This window comes from Ictidomys tridecemlineatus, chromosome 13 (assembly GCF_052094955.1).
Source record: "Ictidomys tridecemlineatus isolate mIctTri1 chromosome 13, mIctTri1.hap1, whole genome shotgun sequence".
NCBI classification, from domain to species: domain Eukaryota; kingdom Metazoa; phylum Chordata; class Mammalia; order Rodentia; family Sciuridae; genus Ictidomys; species Ictidomys tridecemlineatus.
This window is the reverse complement of record NC_135489.1, coordinates 52,027,988-52,052,964: the sequence shown is the minus strand read 5'-3', so window position 1 is coordinate 52,052,964 and position 24,977 is coordinate 52,027,988. Positions and strand designations below refer to the sequence as shown.

At 39.3% G+C, this 24,977-nt stretch overlaps 1 protein-coding gene, 1 long non-coding RNA gene and 1 other non-coding gene across 10 annotated transcripts in view; 2 read left to right on the top strand and 1 right to left on the bottom strand.

The window, feature by feature from the left end:
- Nucleotides 1-24,977, top strand: part of Dlgap1 (DLG associated protein 1) — an 878,199-nt gene that overhangs the window by 300,306 nt on the left and 552,916 nt on the right. The window lies entirely within an intron of this gene.
- LOC120886745 (small nucleolar RNA U13) lies at nt 17,194-17,291 on the top strand. The gene has a single exon (XR_005729842.2). It is a non-coding gene; the product is annotated as a small nucleolar RNA U13 (small nucleolar RNA).
- LOC144370130 (uncharacterized) lies at nt 18,391-23,922 on the bottom strand. Its single transcript, XR_013430070.1, has 3 exons — nt 23,778-23,922; nt 21,974-22,080; nt 18,391-18,913 (listed from the first exon to the last, which is right to left on the bottom strand). It is a non-coding gene; the product is annotated as an uncharacterized LOC144370130 (long non-coding RNA).

Here is a 24,977-nt window from a genome sequence, read left to right as displayed (position 1 = left end):
CTGTTTTAAATGCAAGATGCTTTCAAGTAGAATTTTAAGTGAGTTCTGTTTTGCCAGAAATCAGTAGGATGGACACCAGACTTTCAGGGAGGACCATTTTTGACCTATAAATACATGATGGTTATATACAATAGAAACTAGTGTATCTGGTAAAATGAAGGTAGAAGTTGAAATACGGTTATCAACTTTTGTTAAAGTTTGACTACGTAATAGGAACTATGCTTTACAGATCATATCTCATTTTATTCTCATAATACTCTATGCTATAGGTAATATTTTAATCCTTGTTTTATCCCCCAAGGAAAGCACAGAAAGGTTAAGTAATTTCTCCCAAGTTCACACCACTAATAGGTAGCTGAGCTGGAATTTTAACCCAGGCATTATTTCCATTTACTCAATTAATAAGCAGTTTTATGCCCTAGTATATATCAGCCAGTCTCTTATAGGTGTTCAGCAAATGTGTGCTTAATGATTGTACCATATGAGTACTTAGGCAGGCCGAGTATTCACTGACTGGTGTATAAAAAATAGATTTATAATTTAATGGCAGTTGAATCATTTCGGTGAAAAAAAAAATTCGTTGCCTGAAGCATCCATTTTTAGTTTTCAAATTTCACATGCTGTACCAATTCATACTCAATTAAAAGAAAGCAATTGCGAAGTGACTAGGAAATAGTCAATTATTGTTTGAGCTGCCAAGCTTCAGGAATTAGCATTCTAGAATTTGCAAAAATGTTAAGCCAGAAAAAAAAGAAGTCATAAAATACCATTTCAATGGCTTTTGAAATTCTGCCAGATATTAGTGATTGTATTATGATTTAAATTTTGGACTCTTAGAATTTTAGAGTTGGAAGGAAACTTTGGAATGATCTGTGCCAACCTACTACCTCATGCCAGAAATGTTCATACAATGTTCTAAAAATAAGATCTTTGACAAATGTTCCTCAAACATTTGCATAGAGTCAATAGAAACAATTATGGATTTTCTTTTGACGCTATCATATGACTTTGTGCCTATGACTAGTGAAATATTGAAATATCTAGAATGTAATCCAGCAAGACTTCCTGTCACTCTTCCCTGGCTCTTTCTCATGCCCACATTTTAGGAATCTTGGTATTTCAGAATTATCCTTTTGAGTAGTATTTTGCATTGCTTTCTAGTCCTGTAAAGTAGGGGTCAACAAACCTCATCCCAAATCTGGCCCATCTCCTATTAGTGTAGATAAAATTTAGCTGGGACACTGCCACACAGCTTTTGGGCATTATTTTTTGAAGTGCTTGGGATCACCCCCAGGACCCTGTGTGTGCTCGATAAGCTCTCCAGTCTCTTGAATACTGAGCAAATATATCCCTCCTGTTATGGTTTGGATGTGAGGTGTCCCTCAAAAGCTCACATGAGAGACAATGCAAGAAATTTTGGAGAAGAAATGATTGGGTTAGAATCTTAACCTAATCAGTGAATTAATCCCTAATGGAGTTAACTAAGCGGTAACTGGAGGCAGGTGGGTTGTGGCTGGAGGAAGTGGTTCACTGGGGGAGGGGCTATTGGGTATATATTTTGAATCTGGAGAGCAGAGTCTCTGTCTCTGCTTCCTGACCTTCATGTGAGCTGATTCCCTCTGTCACACTCTTCTACCATGAAGTACTGCCTCCCCTCAAGCCCCAAGGAATGGAGCCGTCCTTCTTTGGACCAAGAACTCTGAACCCATGAGCCCTGGAACTTTTCCTCCTCTACAATTGTTCTGGTTGGGTCCTTTAGTCACAGCAGTGAGAAAAGCTGACTTAAAACACCACCCCTGCTCCTACATGTCACTTGTGGCTGCTTTTGTACTAGAAAGGCCAAGCAGGGTGGTGATGACAGAACAGTGTCACCCACAAAGCTGAAAACATTATTGCTTGACTCTTTCAGAAAAAAAAAAAAAAAAAAAAAGCTTGTCAATCTGTATTCTAGCTCTCCATAGGTTTTATGTTTTCTCATTATTTCTTATTCTATTTGTCATATTGGACAAAATGATGTGGTGGCCTTAATGACAGGAACAGAGTCCACATACAGTTTGACTTTCTTCTCATATTGTTAGTAAACAATAGAGCTCCTTCTGCCACCCACCCCTGCCCAGTTCCCCACCCTCACATGCACTTTTTCCTGAACCTGATGAACTGGGCACAATAATGGTCTTTGTTTCTGTGCAAAGTCAGGATGTCTACAGTTGCCCTGGAAACAAATGACATAACCATATTTTAATATATTTCTGAAAAAGACATGGCATTGGCTTATTTACCATTAAGGATATTATTCATGAGTATCATATATATATATATATATATATATATATATATATATATATATATATATATATATATATACTTTTTAAAAAGTGAATTAGATGCAAAGATTTCTTTCTTCAGTAATTTCTTCTCCCTGCCACCCTTTCCCACCATCCTTCCCAATGGTTACCTCCTCCACCACCAGGGTGGGCAATTTCCTTCCAGTGTTTGCAAAAGGCCAACTGCTAGCTACTTCTGCCAGACATTCTCTGGTCTTTTTCCTGCCTCCTATGTCCCTTTTTGTCTCTTTGCCAAACTGTCACTCTGTCATCTAGCTTTCCTTGGCCTACAACGTTTCCCTCAGTTCCTTTTCTTTGGTGTTTCTGAACGTTCATCACAAGGTACAGCTCTCTCCTGGTCCACACACATGTTCTATGTGTGTGTGAGTGGTGGGCAGGGCCCCCTATCCTCTCTACTGACATGTAAGTTTCACAAGGGCAAGGACTGAACCTGTGGTACTGAACCATTATTTTCCTAGTTTCTAATATAATAGGTACTCAAAAACAAACAAAAAAAATTAAATAAGTGAATGTCTTGTAAGTGTTGATGTTGTAAGAGATTTCAATGCACATTCAAATGTCCCTAAGATCTTCACCCAGTTGTGCTAATGCCATTAATGCTTTTGTTTATTAATCAATCCCATACCATTGAGTAATCATTATTTCAGATACTGTGTTTGCGTCTCCCTTTCATTCTTGGGAGATGTATATCAGCAATGTCTCTGGAATTTACTATTCAGAATTTTTGGAAAATAGTAGACAGTCATCTGTCATCAACAGAGAAGGTTCTATAGAGTAAATGAAACTTTCTAGACTGGCTTGAAAGACTGACAGGGCATATGTTGGAGGTTCTTGTAATGAAACATGTAATGTTCTTGCAATGAAATTGAATGGGCTCTAATAGTTTAAACCACAATACCCAAGAAGGTTTGAACGTGATAGGTGATTGGACGAATATGCAATTAAGCTTTTCCAATATGACAAGGCATCTGTTTAGCATGCTTTGGACAGGACCCAGAATGCCCTATTCAGATATATAATAAGTAGTTCAGCTAGTACTGCTGTCAGGAGAGGTGGCTCATGCCTGTAATCTCAACTACTCAGGAGACTGAGGCAGGAAGATTGCAAATTGGAGGGCCCCCTGGGCATCTTAGCAAGACCTTGTCTCAAAAAGTCCTGTGGATACAGCTCAGTGGTAAACCGCTCCCCCTGCCCGCTGTTTAATTTAAGATAGTACTGATTATGTCACATGTCATGTTATTTTCCTGGTGGGAAAAACACTTTGAAAGATTATTTTCTAGATTCTTGTTCCTTAAATCACAATTTGAGAAAGAGTTTTGCCTAATGAATCAAGTACATTCACAGAAGAGCTGTGACTGAATCCCATAGATTTGATTCTCCTAAGTAACCCATTGCCAAAGTGAGCCTTGGGTAGCAGGCTCAGAGGGTGGAATGGTCAGAGGAAACTTAAACAGTCCATGACTTCCCATCTATCTTTCCTTATCTTCCAGTAATCCAAAAGCCTCAGGGGAGGCAGCTGGGTTCATTATGGTCTTGAAAAACTACAATAATGCAGATTGGCTTCTGAGGCTGATGGATTAGTGGTGCCTGATGATTTTCATGCCTGCATCAACCATTGTTTCCCACTCTCTTCTTTGTGATTTGGGAAAGGTAGGAGGAGCTGCCCAGTGTGCATCAATATGACAGTTGCCGAGCATGAAAGAATGATAAGATGCCACCCCAACGTAACTGGCACTCTCTGATGGCTGTAGGGTTGCCCAACCAACAATATATGACTGTAATCCTTTAAATGAGGTTGGAAATCAGAAGCTCTTCATGAGTTCCTCCTAAGCATACAGAATCTTTAAAGGCCTTTCCTATTTTCATCTCCAAATCTCTTGATGATGGTTTTTCTTTCCGGGGAACTTATCAAAGGGACATCTTTATTTTCTGGTGCTGCATGCAATGAGCAGTAATTTAGCTGTCACATTTCCGTAGCCCATCTGTTGGTGTTTTATTAATTAAGACCCAAAGAACACAACTGTGCTTAAGGATGCACCTTGACTGCAGATGCCTCTCCCCTTGGCTTCCCTTACCAAGCAAACATACACACACACACACACACACACACACACACACACACACACACACACACACTTCTGTTTACTCTATAAGCTCTTTAACTGTTAGGAATTTATCAAGTACTCAACATAACCTTTAGTGTGAAGTCTGCAGGCATTTGGGTCAAACTATTAGAAAAACAAAAAAAGAAGAAGCTAGTGTCCTATGCTTTTCAACATGTAATAATAATAATTCATTTTCGGTCTTTAGAACACTCCAGTTTTCTATGACCCCAAATCTTTCATTTGTTTCTAGCATATTTTTTTTCTAGCTTGATCATTGACTCTGTTGACCTTGGAAATGTATTTTACCCTCTGTATTGTCAAATGCAGCCTGACTTTGGAGTTTTTGTGAACTAACTTGGTCTCTGCTGATATCATGTGCCCTTCTCCCGATCTTGCATGCCAATAGCTCCTTGTAAGGACCCACTTACCTGTGTAAAGACAGAGTACTGAGTTTCTGTTCTTTCCATCACATCTTGCTGTGCACTGAGGCTCTTCTTTTCTAATCCATTTGAATAACATGCAGAGAGTGAAAAGCATGTAGAAAACAGGAAGTGGCACCCAACGGGTAAGTAATATAATCATATTTTCACATGTGGAATCAGCAATTGCAGAAGATACATCATTGCCTCTAGTGACATAGAACACTCTCTCTGAACTTTGTGGTATTCCCGAGGGACAATGTTATGCAGCTAAAAAAGGAAAAAAACAGTTCCATTAAACACAAGACTTATCTCAAACTGAAAATGCTTTTGAAAAACCTCCACCTTATTGTAGACTATTGTATTCGGTATTTTCTTTTGACACATGAGCTTATTTTATACAGTCTTGAGCCGTGTGAAATGAGTTTTCTATTTTTCTTTTCACAGTGACTGGATGGTTTAAGTAAATTGAATAAGCCAAGGAATCACATATAAAAGCTTAATATAGCATGTTCCATACCTGGGATAGAGAGCTTTGAAATTTTCTGTATTTTAGATCTTATTTTCTGAGATTTTAATCACTAACATACTAGAAGAGACATTAGTAATAATGTAATATTTTAATATCTGTTTTCTTATTTTCTAGCAAATATGTGAACTTCTCAATTAGGTTCTATGATGCTTCTCAGATAATGCAATTTATTCAAAAAATTTATTATCAGTCGTATGATACTGTGGTAGTTCTCTATTTGACTCCGTCAAATAAATTGATGCTTTTGTTTCATCAGTGTGTCAATTATTTAATGAATACTTCCAAACATATTCCTCTACTATTCTTCCTCTGCTTTTGAAATCTTTCTTTTAATTCCTTTTCCTCCTTCTTTTTTTAGGGTGTGGGGCGGAGGCGGGTGTACCAGGAGTTGAACTCATGGGCACTAAACCACTGAGCCACATCCCCACCCCTATTTTGTATTTTATTTAGAGACAGGGTCTCTCTGAGTTGCTTAGTGCCTCCCTTTTGCTGAGGCTGGCTTTGAACTCACGATCCTCCTGCCTCAGCCTCTGGATCCTCTGGGATTACAGGCATGTGTCACGGTGCCTGTACCTTTTCCTCCTTCTTCTCTCTGCTTCTCTTTTCCCTCTGTGCTGCACCCCCACACCTGCACAGTAAAACGTGACTAATGATTACCAGAAGGATGTCAGTAGTTGTGTTAGTCTGCTTTCTGTCACTGTAACAAAAACCTAAAACAATGAACTTGTAAAGAAAAACAGTTAATTCTGGAGGTTTTAATCCATGGCCACTTGGTCCGCATTGCTTTGGGGTCAGAATAAGCAATATATCATGGTGGAGAGCTTGTGACTAGCAATTAGCAAAATCATTCATCTCATGGCCAGGAAGCAAAAAAGGAAGACGGGGCTGGGATACAACTACCCCCTTCAAGGGCATGTTGCCAGTGACCTAAAGTCCTCCCAGGAGGTCCCATGTCATTTTTTTTCTTTCTTTCTTTCTTTTTCTTCAGTGCTGGGGATACAATCAGGGCCTTCAACGTGCTTGGAAAGCACTCTACCACTGAGTTATATCCCCAGCCGCAGAGGCCCCCTCTTAAAACACCCCCCAGTAGTGCTGCAGGCTGAGATCCAGGCATTTAATGCATAAGCCTTTGGGGGACATTTCAAATCCAAATTGTAACAGCAGTCAATACCATCTTATGTTTGGAAGAAGAGATTAAACACCATTCTTTTAGCTTCTGGAAAGAATCCTAAAAATGTATCACAAGCTGCTATCCTGTTTCCCCAGCTCTAAGTCCTACTTTGTGAAGGGTGTGTAGTTGTATGTGTGGCTGTGAATGACCTTGAGGATGCATGCTAGCTCCTGTTCATGTGCAGAATTGCCACTCTGCCTGTGGATTCTACTCAGGTGGCATGTTCCCCTTCCTCTTCTGAAATGATGGAACTATTCTTGGAAATCTTGACTGATATTACCATATTCTGGGTCAAATGACTAGGAATGTCAAAATACCGTTATGCAAATCTGTGTCTTTAAGGTGGAACTGGCAGACTATTGCTAGAAACGGGCAGAAGAGCAAACTGAAGGAGATTCCTTTTCTGGAGATCCTCTGGTGCTACCTTTTGCTCTCTTTCTTGTGGGATGTTCCCATTTCCCTTGAGGCAGAAGGGTTTCATTAATCTGGGATAGAGATCTCAAGCGGTTTTATCCCTTTTAGAGGTTGCCTTTGAAAAGTGTCTTTGATAGCTGTACATCTGAGTTTCTGTGATTTAAAAATTAAAAAAAAAAAATAAAGAGAAATCTCTGAGCATCATATGTAACGACTGTTAGAATAATGGGGTTGCTACCGTAAGGCTGCACAACAACTTGTGGCCAGTCAATGGAGAAACCACTTAATGATTTTAAACAGCTATAATTCCCTACAAAGAACCTCCAAGATGAAAGGCATCCTCACTTTTTTAGAATCATAAATGCATCACTAATAAATGTAGATACATGTAAATATCCGTATTTTCCACTATAATATGTATATGTATATATATATGTATGTGTGTATATATGTATACGTATACATATATGTGCAACACACACAGACACATGTACTCCATTTGCACATCTATATAATTAAAACAGATATGGAGGTGCTTAAAAATGTGCTTTGCAAAAAAAAAAAACTACTCATTTTTGCATAGTATCTAACAGGTTAACTCTGAGCTGGATCATAAACAAGCTTTGTATTTTACTGAGAGATGAGATGGTAGAAGTTGCCCTTTTGTGATCGTGAGCCAATGAGTTTGTGCCCTACTGAGATTCCTATTGCTGTCTCTGCACTTAAGGGCACTACAAAGTCATCTCAGAGACAAAGTGTTTAATAATGGTAGAGAGATCGGCTCTATTCATCTCTGCAATGGCTTTTATTTATTTTGTGATATGGTTCCCCCACCCCTACTCACGAGAGGATTCACTTACAAAAAGCTACAGCTGTGTCCCTGCCCTGTGTGGGCCACGTTGACCAGGTGCTTGAAATTGCAAGCTTCTGTCCCTGAGCCCGAGACCAGCTGTGCTGGGATTGATTTCTGCCACACAGGAAATGAAAGAGGAAGCCTGAACTAGGTCAGAAAACTGCCTGGCTCATCAGGTCATGCCAACTCTAGCTTGTGCCCTTGTTTCCTTCTTTGCTGATGCCTGTTCCTGGTCTCTGTGCCCCCCCCCATGCTGTGGTTGCAGTCACTTTAGCGCTGTCGAGGTTTCTAGCATCCACCTCTGGACCCAAATCCAGGCTCTGACTTTGGGACAAGTTCTTGGCCCCATCAAGAGCAGTAAATCTCTGACCAAAGGACAAATCAGTGTATATCTAGAATCACTGCTTTGGCATGTTCAATTTAGTACCCCCAGTTTTTATGTCTCTTAGTTTTACCTATGATTAGAATTCATGCCCTGGGGCCTAATACACACTCTTCCTGCATTGATTGATTGATTGATTGTTTTTTTTTTTCCCCCGAGTCCACAGATCATCCTCTCTGGGGTTTCCACCCTTCCCTGGTCCAACCATGATTCATGTAGAGTCCCCAAAGTCTCCACTATCCCAGTCCTATCTGGACTGCTACCCACTGTGTCTGGGTCTTTGGCCAACATTGCTTGAGTCTCTGTGATCCTTAACAACCCAGTTAGAGGGCAGCCTGTTTACCCTGATGACTGGAATGTTCCTTTCCTTTGGTGAATTGCTTTACATCACTTGTGACTTGGGCATTCATTCTTCATGAAGCCTCCTCCTCCATACTCCCTAATCACCACTGCTAGAGACCGGACTAGTGGCTGCTCACTGCATTCTCAATATGGCCCATGCATATTATTTCAAACATACACACTGATGTACGTTGTAATTGTCCACTTACATATCTATCACCCCCTCCTGTCTGTCTGTGGGCCTCCCAGTGCCTAGCATAAAGCCTGTACTTGTGTGCATTTTTCAAATGTTCCTTGAGTGAATGAATGAGTCATCAGCTTGGTGTTTCTATGTGCTGAATCTACATGCCTGACCTTTTGCCTTGCTCTTATAAGCTGAGCCTCAAGCTCCATCCAAACTCTTAATACTTTAATCGATGACATCTGTCCAACAACCTGGACCACATGTTGGCTTGCCTCAAGCTCTCTTCTTGCCCATTAATTCTGCTTAGTGTGGATGGTCTCCAGGAAGAGCCATTAAAATTTCTACTGCTGTTGACAATGGTGCACATTCTGGGATAGACGTATGGCCTTTCTCTCTTTCCAGCTGGGAAATGATCCGCATGAAGATAAAGTAAGTCTCGTAAACTCTGAACTCTTGAAAGGAAATGCCAAGCACATAAACCTTCTTCCTTAATAGAAAAATAAAAAGTATTGAATGAAACACCTTTAACACCTTTAAGGGTGGATTAATGAGATAGCCAAATATTTTATGGTGAAAATTTTCTGAAAATTCAAGGCCATTATTTAAAAATGAGCTGACGGTGTCAGCTGAGACCCAAGCTCTGCCCGGGGTCAAAAGCTGTTCTGTACCTTGTGAGCCAGACACACGGACCTGTCATTGTGTTTCTGGATTTGGAATCCAAAATACCGAGACCTTCCATCCTCAGCTTCACCAAAATTCAATATTGGTAGCTATTGAGAGTTGGTGAGAGCTATGGCTGCTTTTAGAGACTGGAGATTATTGAAACTTTTTTTCCCATAATATTATGCTCTCATAGGATTTGTTTAGGGGGCAAAGTCAAACCACATACTGTCATTGAAAATCTGCCTTGTGAATAGTTTTCTGTTTTATCCAAAATCTCCATGAGAAGTCGAGGTGAGGCTGAGTCACTGAGGTAGGGTCAGGTGAGCCCCACTTTTCATAGTCACAGAGCAGTTGCTGACAAGATTCTATCTTCATTTCCAGAGCTCTTGGGCCAGTGTCTTCAGTCAGGAACTCCTGTTACTTCCTTGGAGATTGAAGAGTAGGTCAGCTTTTCTAACTGCTTTGTCCAGCGGGGCCCTTAGAATCACCTTGTTTCTGTTCTGCATTCAGAGAAAACTCTTAATAAATGTGTTTTATTAGACCCTTCCCATTTTCTTCCCTCCTCCTCTTTGGTGTTTCCTTGTAGAAGCTTTCATGGGGCTACCATGAACTTGATGTTGTACACGGTCCCTGTTGCAGAAGTATAGTTTCCTCTGCCCACATTTAACTTAGTCACATTTATCCTCCTTACTCCTTTCCTGCACCTGGGATACAGGAAGAAAACCAGCCCCAGGGCTGATCTCCCAGGTCACTAAAAGTCCCCTCACTGCACCCTCCTTTGCACCAGCCACCTGCACAGGCCGGCACTTCGGACTTCCCATGTTGTCAGTTGATGACCATAAGGGAGAAGGATACAAATGAATGCTAAGTTTTCCATGCATGTTCTTATTAACTTTACCCTGATGGCAAAAGAGGGAAGGAAAACAGTGGGGAGAAATGAAAGGGGAAGAGAGAGGAAGAAGAAGGGGAGGGAGACAGAAAACATTAGATTCGTTTTCTTGACTGAGTACTTGTGAAGAAACACCACCTTTGGAAAAGGGGGGTAGGGGAGAAACACTCTGCTATTTTCTGATTTCTTCTCTTGTCAAGAGGAATCTTCAGCCCTTTCTTTGTGCTTTGAGCATGGATCTCATTCTTACCTGTCTATCATTACTTTCCCGACATTGCAGGTTTTATGATCACGAGTTACGTCACAGTGATTCACATCAAGATTAAACGGCGGACAACAGTTATGAAAAGCCAAGAGTGATGTGAAATCCACCTTTTCCTACTGGCTTTCCGTCATGCCACTGATTAGACACAGAATCAGGTTGTCTGAGTGTTTCCTGAAATTGAAGGCTTTAACTTTAGCCTTTTCCCCCAGTGACGCCATCGGATGACCTGCAACAATTTAATTGGGCCCTGTGATATATTTAGTAGGAGCTTGCTGCTCTTTTCAACGATTGCGAACATGAATGTCTGAACAAGTGGGAGCTGAATGTTACGGCTGTTTTTCGAATAACGGAGAGTTTTTAAAGGTCTCTTAATAAATAACATTATAATTAATCTTCATTAGTTATCCATCATGATAAATATGCATTTTCAAAATAGTGGTTGTGTTGAAGAGAATTTTTCAGTGAATGCCTAGCTGTAATTCAGCACACTGTCTTTTATTAATTCAGCCAGCCCCCTCTGCTGTTAAAAGCTTGGCGCTTGGTGGGGTATTTCTGTTTTGTTTTGTTTTATTTTGTTTCATGTTCAATGGCTTTTGTTTTTTCAACTCAAAGAGATACTTAAAATTCAGTCTTTGCACCAAATAAAGAATAGGGTGCATATGTCAAGTCATTCAACCACTGAGAATATTTATATAACCAGATGATGTCTCATTTCATAGGAAATCTTATCAAAAGCACAAGTTTCATCACATTGTGACTGAATTAAAATAGGCAAAGAGAAAATTTCCAGATTAATAAAGATCTACCCAAATCTTTGTGGGTAGATAAGCCACTATTCCACACAGAACATAAATTTTTTTAAGTGGTTTTTTTGCTGGTACTGAGGATGTAACCTAAGCCCTCACATATGCCCCTCTACTGGTGAGCTATATCTACCCAGCCCTAGTAGTACTTTTTCTTATTAAAAAAAAAAAAATGTGAGAGTTGGAAGTCTGGAGCCCTGGACTGTAGCCCAGCTCTGTCAGGACCATCCTTATTATCCTCACTGTATTTCCATATTATTCAGAACATTCCAGCCACTTTCTAGTGTGGACAAGGTGCTATTATCATTTCAATAGCACTGGAAACCATGAAGCACTATTCAAATGCAAACCCATGTGAGAGGGTATTGTTCTCCACTCTGCCCTACCCTATACTAAATCTTGGTGGTTCTAATCTATAAAATGCTAAAATAAATTTATTAGTCTATAAAACATATATAAAAGTAATAGAAGACGTCATCTCTGTCATGAAATAATGTACACCCAAAGGGAAGGGTTATTTGTTTTTGTAATAATACAAATAATACATTGTTTTATTATTTTAATAACGTATTATTTGTATTATTTTCATTATTTATCATTCAAGGGAAAGATGACTCCAGAGAAGAGAAAAGAGCAAATTCTCAAATTCTCTCCCCAGCAAACATCCACTTACATGGAGAAAACAAACAAAAAAAAATCATCATCATTTAAAGGAAATTGTCCTAAAGATATAGAACAAATAGATAAATGCTCATTCAGCTCTGGAATCTCAGTTCTTAAGTCTCATTAAGACAACGGTAGGTAGCATGTGAGCTGTGCCTGCTACTTCAGCCCCACACCTGGGGAAACCAGCTAAGGCACTCTCCTCCAGACAGAGGCTTCCAAGAACGGGAGCCCTTCCCGTCTCCCCCTGGTTCCCAGGTTGGGGCTGCAGTGCCCCACTGGGAGGAAAGGAGGGATTGGCAATGTTCCTTACATCTTTCAGCCCCATTCTGCAGCACCTTCCTTCCAGGCAGGTTGACAAAGAGGTCCAAGACTCCTTTCCTCCAACTAACCCCATTTATGGGACAGAATCTCTACCACAGACAGCAAGTCAAGAATACCAGGGCACTGATCACCCTCACCTCAGCTCACTGAAGCTGGGGTTTGCCACCAGAAGTGGCAATCCAGGCAGAGGGAGGTCACAGGCACACCTGCACTAGGCTATCCATGTGAGAAAAACAAGCACCTGACCTGCCCCCAGCCCTTGTGCACTGGAATAGAGGTTCTTCTGCCCAGGGAGAAAGGCAGGTCTCAAGGATGAAGAACTCCACAGCCCTGCCCAAGGGAGCTGACTTTATTTAGAACAGAGCATGGAGTATTCCAAGCCCAAGGGCATTGTCAAAAACAATGAACATCTTGGTGGAGAGCAATTGAGAAGGCCCTCATAGCTCCATGATGTAAGCAGCAAAAAAAAAAAAAAACAAACAAACAGGCAGATCAGTCAGAAGTTTAACCAAGAGAACAATGGGAACAGACAGCCTGGAAGAGCGCTCCTGGGATCAAGCATGACCCTGGTTATCGGAAGGTTGTGTCATGCTAGGCTATACTCACCCAGAAGCAATCTGAGCAAAATAAGGGCGGACTTGCAAACCTCCCCAAACCACAAAGAGGTCAGCTGACACCGGGTAGAAGCTTCACCAGCACAGAGACTGAGGCCCAATTTTGTACCAAAAACTGGCTGAACCATGAGCTGCTCTGATACAGAGGTATCTCTTGGGAAGGCAGACCTATCAAAAATCACAACTACTTCTGCCACTGGAAAGTTCTATATACATGCCTAAAACTGTACCTTCTCAAAAGTGACAAGAAAAGGAAATTCCAAGCTCATAGTCCCTGACAAAATGTGGAGGCAAACCTATAAACTATTTAAACTGAGATTGTTATAGGATTCACGCAGAGAGAGCCTGGGGCATGCAATAGGAAACAGTGTTTATTTTTGTGTCAGCACAGGATTGGTGGACTATTATCCCAAGGCCAAGTCCTTATATATCTTTTGCAAACTCTTTGTCTCCTATATAAATTAATGCACATTTGATTTGGTATTCTCATGTTATAGAGTTGCAACATGATAGCGTCATGCATAAACAAGTCACAACAAAGTCACAGTAGATTTATGGCAGAGTTGGCATGCACACTAAATGTGACACATAGCCTTTTCTTTATTCAAGAAGAGCCTCTACCTCAACATAGCAGCCTGCAAGCCATACGTACATCCAAAGGTAAGGAGTTTAAGCAAAACCTATAACTAGTAAGTGGTTTATGCTGACTCATGGAAAAATCTCTAAGTAGCAGTCTAAAAGACACAAACAAGAGGCTATATACTGTGGGAGAAATGCCCTTCAAGTCACTAAATATGTAAATTACTGAGAAAGGAACACTTCCAATAAACCTCTTGGAGTAGAGAAGGGGCAATCAGTAAGCAGAGTTGCTACAATTTATTATATAAAAATGTATCATTTTCTTTTTTTTTGAATATTTTTTTATTGGTTGTTCAAATCATTACATAACTCATGACATATCATCTTTCATACATTTGATTCAAGTGGGTTATGAACTCCCATTTTTACCCCAAATACAAGTTGCAGAATCACATAGGTTACACATTCACATTTTTCCATAATGCCATATTAGTGACTGTTGTATTCTGCTACCTTTCCTATCCCCTACTATCCCCCTCCCCTTCCCTCCCATCTTCCCTCTCTACCCCATCTGCTGTTATTCAATTCTCTCCCTTGTTTTTTTTCCCCTTTCCCCTCACCATCTCTTATATGTAATTATGTGTAACAATGAGGGTCTCCTTCCATTTCCATACAGTTTCCCTTCTCTCCCTTTCCCTCTCACCACTCATCTCTGTATAATGTTAGTCTTTTCCTCATGCTCTTCCTCCCTGCTGTGTTCTTAGTTGCTCTCCTTATATCAAAGAAGACATTTGGCATTTGTTTTTTAAGGATTGGCTAGCTTCACTTAGCATAATCTGTTCTAATGCCATCCATTTCCCTGCAAATTCCATGATTTTGTCATTTTTAGTGCTGCGTAATACTCCATTGTGTATAAATGCCACATTTTTAATCCATTCATCTATTGAAGGGCATCTAGGTTGATGCCACAGTTTAGCTTTTGTGAATTGTGCTGCTATGATCATTGATGTGGCAGTATCCCTATAATATGCTCTTTTAAGGTCCTCAGGGAATAGACCGAGAAGGGCAATAGCTGGGTCAAATGGTGGTTCCATTCCTAGCTTTCCCAGGAATCTCCATACTGCTTTCCATATTGGCTGCACCAATTTGCAGTCCCACCAGCAATATGCAAGTGTACCCTTTTCTCCACATCCTCTCCAGCACTTGTTGTTGTTTGACTTCATAATGGCTGCCAATCTTACTGGAGTGAGATGGTATCTTAGGGTGGTTTTGATTTGCATTTCCTTGACTGCTAGAGTTGGTGAGCATTTTTTCATGCACTTGTTGATTGATTGTATGTCCTCCTCTGAGAAGTGTCTGTTCAGGTCCTTGGCCCATTTGTTGATTGGGTTATTTGTTATCTTATTGTCTAATTTTTTGAGTTCTTTGTATCTTCTGGAAATTAGGGCTCTATCTGAAGTGTGAGGAGTAAAAATTTGTTCCCAGGATATAGGCTCTCTATTTACCTCTCTTATTGTTTCTCTTGCTGAGAAAAAAACTTAAAAATGTATCATTTTCAACAAAATAATGATAAGCCCTACAAAAGACAGGAAAATGTGACCCTGTCATAGTTTGCTAGGGATGCCATTACAAAGAACTATGGACTGTGTGACATCATCAACAGGAATTTATTTTCTCAGAATTTCAAATGCTAAAAGTCCAAGTCCAAGATGTCAGCAGAGTTGGTTTCTTCTAAGATCTCTTTCCTTAACTTGTAGATGGTCATCTTTTTTGAGAATCTTCACATGGTTTGGTGGATCTGTGCCTAATCTTTTCTTAGAAGAAGTCATGTTGGATTATAGCCCAAGCTGATGACTTCATTTTACCTCAGTTACCTCTTTAATGGCCCTATATCCAAATACAGTCATATTCTGAGGTTCTGGGGGTTAGAATTTCAGCATCTACTTTGTGGGGAGACACAGTTCAGGCCATGGCAGACCCAGAAAAACAGAAGAAAGGCAGAAAATACACAATGCTTTTGAGGGAGCCTAAACGGCTATCTCAACAGACAATGTCTTTGAAGCAGTTATTATCAATATGCTCTATGAGCTACAAGAGATCATAAAAAATTAAAATGTCTCAGAAAATAAAAAAATATAAGTTTTAAGACTTATTTTAAAAGTACCAAATGTAAATTCTGGACTTGGAAAATACAACATGAATGAAAGAATGACCAGAGCAGCTCAACAGATTTGAGCTAGCACCAAAAAAATGAAGCAGCAGTGAATTTGAAGACAGATCAGTAGAGATTATGTAATCACTTTGGAAAGAGAGGAGAAAAGACTATGGAATAATGACCAGTGCCTCAGAGAAATGTGGGACACCATTCAGTGTACCAACTTAGGCATAATAGGAGTACCAGAAGAAGAGGACAGAGAAAAAGGAATAGAATATATATATATATATATATATATATATATATATATATATATATATCTTCTTTTTCAGGAAATATTTCAGGAAACAGTGTCTGAACACTTCCTCAATTTGGTGTGAAAAGGATTGATCTACACATTCAAGAAGCTCAATAATCTTCAAACAGAGAAATAGAAAGAAATCAGAGCTGGACACAGTGTAGTCAAAATTTTGAAAGACAGAAAAAAAATAGCAAGAAGTAAATGACTCATCGCTTACAGGGGAGCTTAAGAAGATTAAGTTGACCTTTCTTTTAAAAAATAATGGAAGCCATTAAGGACTGGATGATATATATAACATGCCCAAAGTAAAACCTATTGAGCAAGAATCTAGCAAAATTATCCTTGAAAAAAGAAGGCAAATTTAAAACATCCCCAGATGCATATATTTTAAAAAGCTGTTTTTTGACCTGGCTTGCAAGGAATGGTAATAAATAATTTGAACCCACATGAAAAAATAAAGAGTGCTAACAAAGGTAATTATGTACATAATTGGTATAGTTGATTACTTAACTCTCTTCTCTACACTGATTTTTTTTTTTGAAGGGGATATTGGGGATTGAACTCAGGGGCACTCAACCACTGAGCCACATCCCCAACCTTGTTTTGTATTTTATTTAGAGACAGGGTCTCAGTAAGTTGCTTAGCACCTTGTTTTTACTAAAGCTGGCTTTGAACTTGTGATCTTCCTGCCTCAGCCTCCCGAGCTGCTGGGATTACAGGTGTGTGTCACTGTGCCCATCCTCTATACTGATTTTAAAAAGATATTGAATGAAAACATATCATATTATTTAGTTCACATTAAAATTTAATCTATTTGTCAACAGCACAGAGAAGGTGGTTTACAAAGAAGAGATTTTATTGGAGGAAGAAAATGGAATCATGTGGTAGTTTGAATCCATAGAAATGAAGAGATCATAAATGGCATAGAGGAAGGTTAATGTAACAAACTCCAGAAATATGTACTTACTCTCCTTTGTTCTGTCTTTAAAAGATGTCAATTATATAAAATAATAACAATGTAGTTTTGAGCTTATAACATGGTAGCCTAATATAAATGACATTAATAGCACCCCGGAGGAGTGTTTGATTTCCATGACCAACTTCAGGTGAGAGGGGAGGAGAGACGGTTGGAGGGATCTTCTTGCTTTTTCTACTTCCTGACTTTTCCTTAAACTTAAAACACTCAGTAGATCCTTTTATGGCTCAAAAGTGCAACAAATAGGTTTTCATGCCATTGCACGAGATGTGTCTCCTGCAAGCCTTGCTCTAGCACCTTAGAAATCTGACCTAAACTTAGGAAAAAAAATACTCAGCATGTAAAATACCACATTTGGGGGGAACATTTCCTGCACTACATTAATAGGTTTCTCAATTCACTGAGAGTAATAAAAACAAATAAACAAACAAAAAGACTTTTGGTCAGACATAAAGCAGGTAAAAGAAAAATCTAGAAAGAGAATCAAACACGTGAACACTGCAAGGAATCTTTAAAAAAATGGAATGTGGATGAACAGTCAATCTGTGTTGAAAAACAGGAGAAAAGAAACATTCATTGCACAGGTTATGATCTTAAAACGAGAGAAATGCCTGTATCTTTTTTAACAGCTTCACCGAAAAATGTTCACATCCCACATCTAAATAGAGTTCCCACATTTAAAGTGTCCAATTCAGTGGTTTTTACTCTATGCCTTCACAGTGTTGTGCAGCCATCACCACAATTTAAAATTCATTCCCCAGGAGAAAGGCACTGAAATCTCATTTTTTTATCAAGGTGAAGTAGAAAGCATCATAATCCATTTGGGGTTGTGGGGAGCAAGTTAGGTCAGAAAATGAAAGTTGGGGGGCAGTGGATATGATGTCTGTTTTCTCTGTGGATTGCATGGGACATTGTGCTTCTCCTAGAAGGAGGCAGACATCTTCGAAAAGGTTTTCCCTGGTAAATTTGGCTTGTGGAAAATTCACCGTGTGATTCCACTTAAGCCTAATGGGAGCGTCAGGGCTTATAAAGAGGCAGAATTGTGAATTGCATTCCTCACCACAGTGTTCTCCGGGTCCTTTCCAAAGGGTTCATGCTGAACCTGAATTTAAACACAGTGTGTGTTTTGCTTCAGCCCAGGCCATTGTAATCAAGCGGGGCTGTGCTTTAGCTGGGCAATTTTGAAACAAATAGTTTCATTGGGGAGGCTTTTCATAAGATCTGAATGGGTTTTCTTTGATTTTTATTCCTAACTTGCAGAGACCAAAGTGTTAAAGACAATCTAATGCATTTTACTTTGAAATGACCAGAAGGGGACTAGAACGTTGATGCACAGCATGCTGTTATAAGAAAACGCACAAATCATTTCTAGGAGTCATAAACTCTGAATTGATCTACAGATTGACTAAAATGTGGATGGTAGCCAGGATTCGCACTGTATCTGGCTTTCTTCTCCCTCACCCCTGTCCCAGTTTGGGTGTATCTGAAAGTCTTTACACCAGACACATGCAGTACTCATTAGATTGTATTGATCTGATGTCGAAAGCGTTGGTAAACATCCATTGTTAAAAAAATGCGATTTTTCTAAAGAAACGAGGGAAAACAGCTTTTGGTTTTGGTTCTTGCGTGTGAAGACAAGCAGCAATGCGAAGTCTGATCCTCTTTTCCCTCTGCCGGCTAAAGAGAAGTACTACTGGCACTTTGTAGCCTTTTTATTTTTTTATTTTTATTTTTTTTTGGCAAATCTGGGAGCACATTTTCTGCCTTGCATAATTAAAACAGCTGAATGAAATGCAGGGGTCAATCTTCAAATTTCCAAGGAGAAATGAAATTTCTTCTACCCACTCCTCTTTCGGGCCTCTTCCTCTACTCACAAAATGTGAGAAGGTGATACCCACAGGGATTGGGGACGTGGCAGCGATTGAGGTACCCACCTAGTGAATGCAAAAGGAATGAATTTCAGGGAAGGAAGTGCTGTGTAAGGGAAGTTCTCAGGAAGAGTTTATTTTAGTATCCCGTATTAGTGATTTCACACTATCATAGGCATTAAGGTTTGGATCTTAAACACTCTCCCCAAAGATCTGACAAAGGCTTGATTGACAGATTGTGGGCTATTGGTAAATGGTGGGACCTTTGGAAGGATCTAGTGCAAGGAACTTAGGAGGTCTTTGGGGGAATGCCCTTGAAAGAGATATCAGGACCCTGGCCCCTTCCAATCTTTCTCTTTGCCTCCCTGCTGCCATGAAGTGAGAGCTTTGACCCAAAGCAAAGGAGCTGACTGACCCTGGACTGAAACCTCAAAACTGGGACCCAAAAGAAATCTTTCCTCTTTACAAGTTGATTATCTCGGGTATTTTGTCACAGTAACAGAAAGCTGACCAACCCAGTAGGTATCACGGCACCGAATATGCTGTTCTTTAGTCCTTGTCTTCTGAGTTGAGGAGATGGGAACATGTCACTTCTTCCACATCATGTTTTATCTCTCAGCTAGAGAAAGTAACCAACGGCTACTTCTTTAAAGAAAAATAAAAAATATTTTGTTTTAACTTGTTTGGCTACTGCTTCCGTTAGTGAGCTTTCTGTTGCTTATTTATTATCAGAAAAAAAAAACAACTTAGAAAAGACTTATTTTGCTCAACTTTTTAGAGGTTTCAATCCATGTTGGCTTAGTTCCATTGCTGAGGCCTATAAAGAGGAAGCACTTCATGTTAGAAAATTCATGGCGGAGTCAACCACATCATGGTGGCCAGAAAGCAAAACCAGAAAAAGAGGGGAGCCCACTGTCCTGGTGTCCTCTTAAAGTCACAATCCCAGTGACATCACTTACATCCACTAGTCCTCACCTCCTAGAGGTCCTCTGCCACTTCCGAATAGTCCCATAGGCTGGTGACCAAGCCTTTAGTATGTAGCCTTTGGGGGACATTTCAGATCCCAACCATAAAGCTTGAGAGCTATTTCTGGGCACGTGAGATGAGAATGTTCTAAATCATTCTGCTCTTTTGAAATATACCACACATTAGAATGTGAACCAAGGGAAGAGGATCAGACAAACCTAATAGGGTGGTGTTAAAATGATTGTGGGAACTGTAAAAATTAGCAATTCATGTTTTGGTTTGGTTTGTTAGCTAGAAAAGGGAAGAATATTGGTTCAGTTGCCAAGACCAACATCTTATTATTTTATTCTTTTTTTCTCATACATATTCTGGAACGAAGGGAGACAGATTAAAAATGAAACATGATGCCAAATGTAATCTGCAATCTAAAATCATAATTTATAAGAAAAAGAATTATCAGAAAAATCAGTGTCTATGAAGACTTTTCAAAAACATAAAAGCATGAGGCAGAAATGATCAAAACAGATAAATAAATAATAGTGGAGTAGGAACAAATAAAAAAATAAAAACCTGATTCCTTGAATTGACCAGTGAAATTGACAACCTCTTGACAAGGCTGATCAAGGAGGAAAAAGATAAATGGTCCAAGTAAATAGTTTTAGTATTTAAAAAGGGGGTCATAATTACAGATAAGGGGGAACTTGAGTAATAGGCAAGTTGAAAATTCTAGGTGCAATTATTAGCTTTTAAAACTACAAACATTACCAAAATTTCTTAAATGAATAGAAAATTTTAAGAGAACAATAAGTCAATTAGGTAATCAAAAAACATCTATAGGCATGAGAGTCAGAAAATTTTATAAGTGATTTCTACTAAATCTTTAAAAAAACAATTTTTAAATTATAAAAATCCTATATCCAGATAATACAAAAAGATTGCAAATAACTAATCAGCAAACACTGATACCAAATTAAATCAGAGATTATACCCACAGAAGAAAAACTGTAAGCCAATCTCACTTACAGATATGGAAACAAAATTCCTCAATAAACCAATAGTAATTAAAATACAGCAACGCCTCTACAGAATTAAATGTGTGGACTAATTGCCACTTATATTAACTGTGTAAATCAGTTCGGTTGAGGAAATCCATTAATGTTATTATCTATGTTAACAGAGGAAGAAAACATATGATTATATTCTGAAAAGAGCATTTAATAAAATACAAAACCCATTGCTGGATTTTGAAAAAAGATAGCAAGCAATAGAGGATATTCCTTTTCACTTGCTGTTATAGCAAGCATTATAATCAATGATAAGACATTAACTAAATATCAACAAAAATGAGGAACAAGAGGTGGCTATCTGACATCTCAGCTATTTTTCAATTCCATAGAATTCCTAGCCAAGGCAGTTAAATCCAAAACATGTAGTTGGTGACAGGAGTGCATTGTTATTATTTAAGATAATTGCATGGACTATCTAGAATCAAAGATGAACAGCTAATTATTAGAACTAATGAAAGATTAAGTGAGTCTAAAAACAGAATGCCAAAACCATGTTGGTCAGAATAGAAATCAATAAGCAAAAATAAAGGGTTTTTCTACACCCGCAACTCATGAGTAACCCTCTTTATCAAAATAATCAATATCGTAAAATTTCTAGGAACAGCTATGCAGAGAAACATATAAAACTTACCAAAGACAACTACTAAACTTTTGTGAAATGCATAGAGGCCTTGAGTAAATAAAAACATATGTCAATCTTCTGAAAATAAAAGCTCTGTTTTTAGAATACCAGTTGTTCTCAAGTTATTCCATAAATTTAATACAACCTCAATCAAATGGCCAGAAGGAGTTTTCATCAGTTCTCTAATGTTGACCTAAAAATGCATATGAAAGGACAAATGTGCAACTCAAAGAAATTTAGAGGCGGAAAAGGGGATGGGGAGAAGACCAGGGAGGCACAGCATGGAGGTCAAGACTCTCCCCTGGGGCCACACCCCACCAAGTGCCTCTGCTCATTGGGTAGGAATTGCCAATAAATTCATAAGCTGGTTAGGAATTGAAATGCAATGCCCTGCACTGGTGGAAAAGCCAGAGTAGAGACTATTGTCTGGGCTTCCCCTGGAATTTCTTCCCTGGAATTTCACATACCCACCAGGTGAGAGGGGAGAACAGCTGAGCAGAGTAGGCAGTTTCTATGGAGCAGGAGGACAGGTCAGGGCACTCAACCCCAGGAGGAAGCAGAGAATGGTTCTGCAGGTTCTGCAGAGTAACAGAAGACAAGAATATCATTTTCTCAATCAAATCACTTCCCTTTCAAATCACTTCCATTTCAGGGAAAAGGGCGAGTGGGTATATGGAAAGAGGAGAGGGAAATCCCCTCTAAGAAGTATGGAGCTAAATGCAAGAGTTTCTCCAACACAAATACAGGTTGAACCCCACCCCACCCCCGCCTCCGCATCTGAAGCACTTGGGACTTAGAAGATTCTGTTTGGATTTTAGATTGTTTTTTTAATTATTTTTGGATTATTTGCAAATGCATAATGAAGTATCTTGGAGATGGAACCCAAGTCTAAGCAGAGTTCATTTATGTGTCACATACATCTTACAAGTGTAGCCTGAAGGTAATTTTACTTTTCACTTCATTTTGAGTGCACCCTCATTTTGACTGTACCTGTCATGTGAGGTCAGATGTGGAATTTGTGTCATTGGGAAGGGAGACTTTTGGTTTAACCGTATTGGTAGTATTCTTTTTTTACACCAGTAGCATATTTAATTATAACTTTTTTGTGTTAGAATTCAGTTAATTTGTTGAAAACAGAGAATTCAGATGAGAATAGACTTACAGAGGACAGAACATAAAATCTCAACCCCAAGACTGGTCTCACCAGCGTGGAGCTTGGAGCAGTTCCCAGCACAGAGATACCAAATGCAGATAGGACAGAACCATGAGGCAGTTAGCATTAACTTGTGAGAAAATGAGTGAAGGACCACTGGGAATAGGGAGCTGCTCTCTATATATAGCAGATGAATTCTGCTATCCATCTAGACTTGGAAGGGAATAAGGAAAATATGGAACTCAAAGAACGGCAGCAAGTACACTTGGAATGCTTTCCTAAGCTACCAAAGGATGATCTGGTGGTGAACATAAACACAAGTCAAATTATTAGAAAGAACCACCATCAGCAATGACTTGTCTTCTTGCTGGTCTTGCCCTTCATGGCCCCAAAGCACTCCATGTCTTCCATGACACCCCTGCTCTCATTAACCTTCCCAAAGACCACACATAAGTTGCCACCCATCCACTCCATCTTGATAATACAGATGAAAAACTGGGGACTGTTTGTGTTTGGTCCACATTTGCCATGGACAAGATGCCGTGCTTTTGTAGGCTTCTGGATGGAGTCCTCATCATCAAAAATTTCCCTCTAGATGGACTTGCAATTATGGCATGTGACTTCACCATCCTAACCCATAAATCCGGGAATAATTCTGTGAAAGCAGAAGCCCTTATCACCAAATTCTTTCTCTCCAGTGCTCAGAGCACAGAAGCATTCTACTATTTTGGGCATTTTCTTTGCAAATAGCTCCAACGGGACACAACCAATGAATCACTATCAATGGTAATGTCAAAGAACATGGTGGGGTGGACCATGGCTGGCAGCAGGCAATTGCAGTTGACAGAACATCTGCAAAAAGCTCTTCTTAGATTCTTAATAATGCAGCTCCTGTCATAAATACATGCATACATCCATACATACATACATAAAAAATAATGCAGCTCCATGGGCCAGCAGTACTGTAGCTCAGTGACAGAGTTCTCACCTAGCATGTGCAAGATTTCATCCCCAGCACCACACACACACACACACTCACACACACACACACACACACACACACACACACAATTCAAAAGGAAAGAAAAGAACACAGCTGCCGACAGTTGTACAATTACTCACCTAAGAAGGCCAATTTACAGCTCCGGTTCCTCTAATTCCTTATCCCTTCTTTTGATCTTCTCCATTCTTGCTGCTATTGATTGAATCATTGAGAAGATTCGATTGGCCTCTAGCTTATAAGTACTTGAGAATATAGCTTGCTTCTTTTTCTTTTTTTTTTTTCGTGAATGTAATCATTTGCTTTTTTACTTCAAGAAATGACAAGTTCACCAAAAAAAAAATAATAATAATAATAATGGGTTATAATAGAATTGCCTCTTACTTCCACAAATAGACTTTTATTTGCCCCATTAAGAAGTTAATAAAGCTGTTTAATCTATATAGCAAAAAGATCAACTTCTCTGGTATTAAAAACACATTAAAACATTTTCACCCACCACATTAACGAAGAGTTTTTGAAATACCAAATGATACTAAATGCCAGGTGAAGTGATAGAACCAGTACTCTGTCATTACTGACGGAGAAAAAATATATCAGAAAATAGTGCAGCGACAACCCATAATGTTGGCCTAAACTTTAATCAGCAATTCCTCTTCTGTGATCTATATGAAGAAAAATATCTTACTGAATGCACATACACCAACGTGTCTGCTATCTCTGGATAATTTTCTTTCCTTTACACTTTTGCAGTTTCCAAATTTTCAGTAATGAACATGACTTACTTTTATGATGGGAGGAAGTCATCTTTATTTTTAAAAGAGAGGAAGATCATGGACCCGAGTGTCAGGCCCATCTAAATTCAAAGCTGCCCATCATATTTTGTGACCTTGGGGAAATCACTTCATCACTGAGGCCTGTCACACTGAGTGGCTGTAAAAATTAAGTGCATAAATGTTATGTGGCTCGACTGAGAGTAGCACATCAGTGCTGATTCTGTGTGTGTGTGTGTGTGTGTGTGTGTGTGTGTGTGTGTGTGTGTCCTGACTTCTCATTTCAAGTTCTAGGGTCCCTGGAGCCGCTGTGGCATAAAAGTAATATAATAGGTCAAGACTTTGTTAAAACTTTTATCAATGGGCCAATCACCATATAAGTACTTTATGTTGTTTCAGTCTTACTGGAAATTGAGAAGATGGAGAGCACAGCTGGAGGAGTTGAAGTCATTTGTGTGAAATCACGGAGGTTGGCAGCTTAAAGAAACAAGATGCAAATACAAAAGCTGGGCAGACGTCAAATCTAGTGCTCTTGAGGGATCTAGGGAT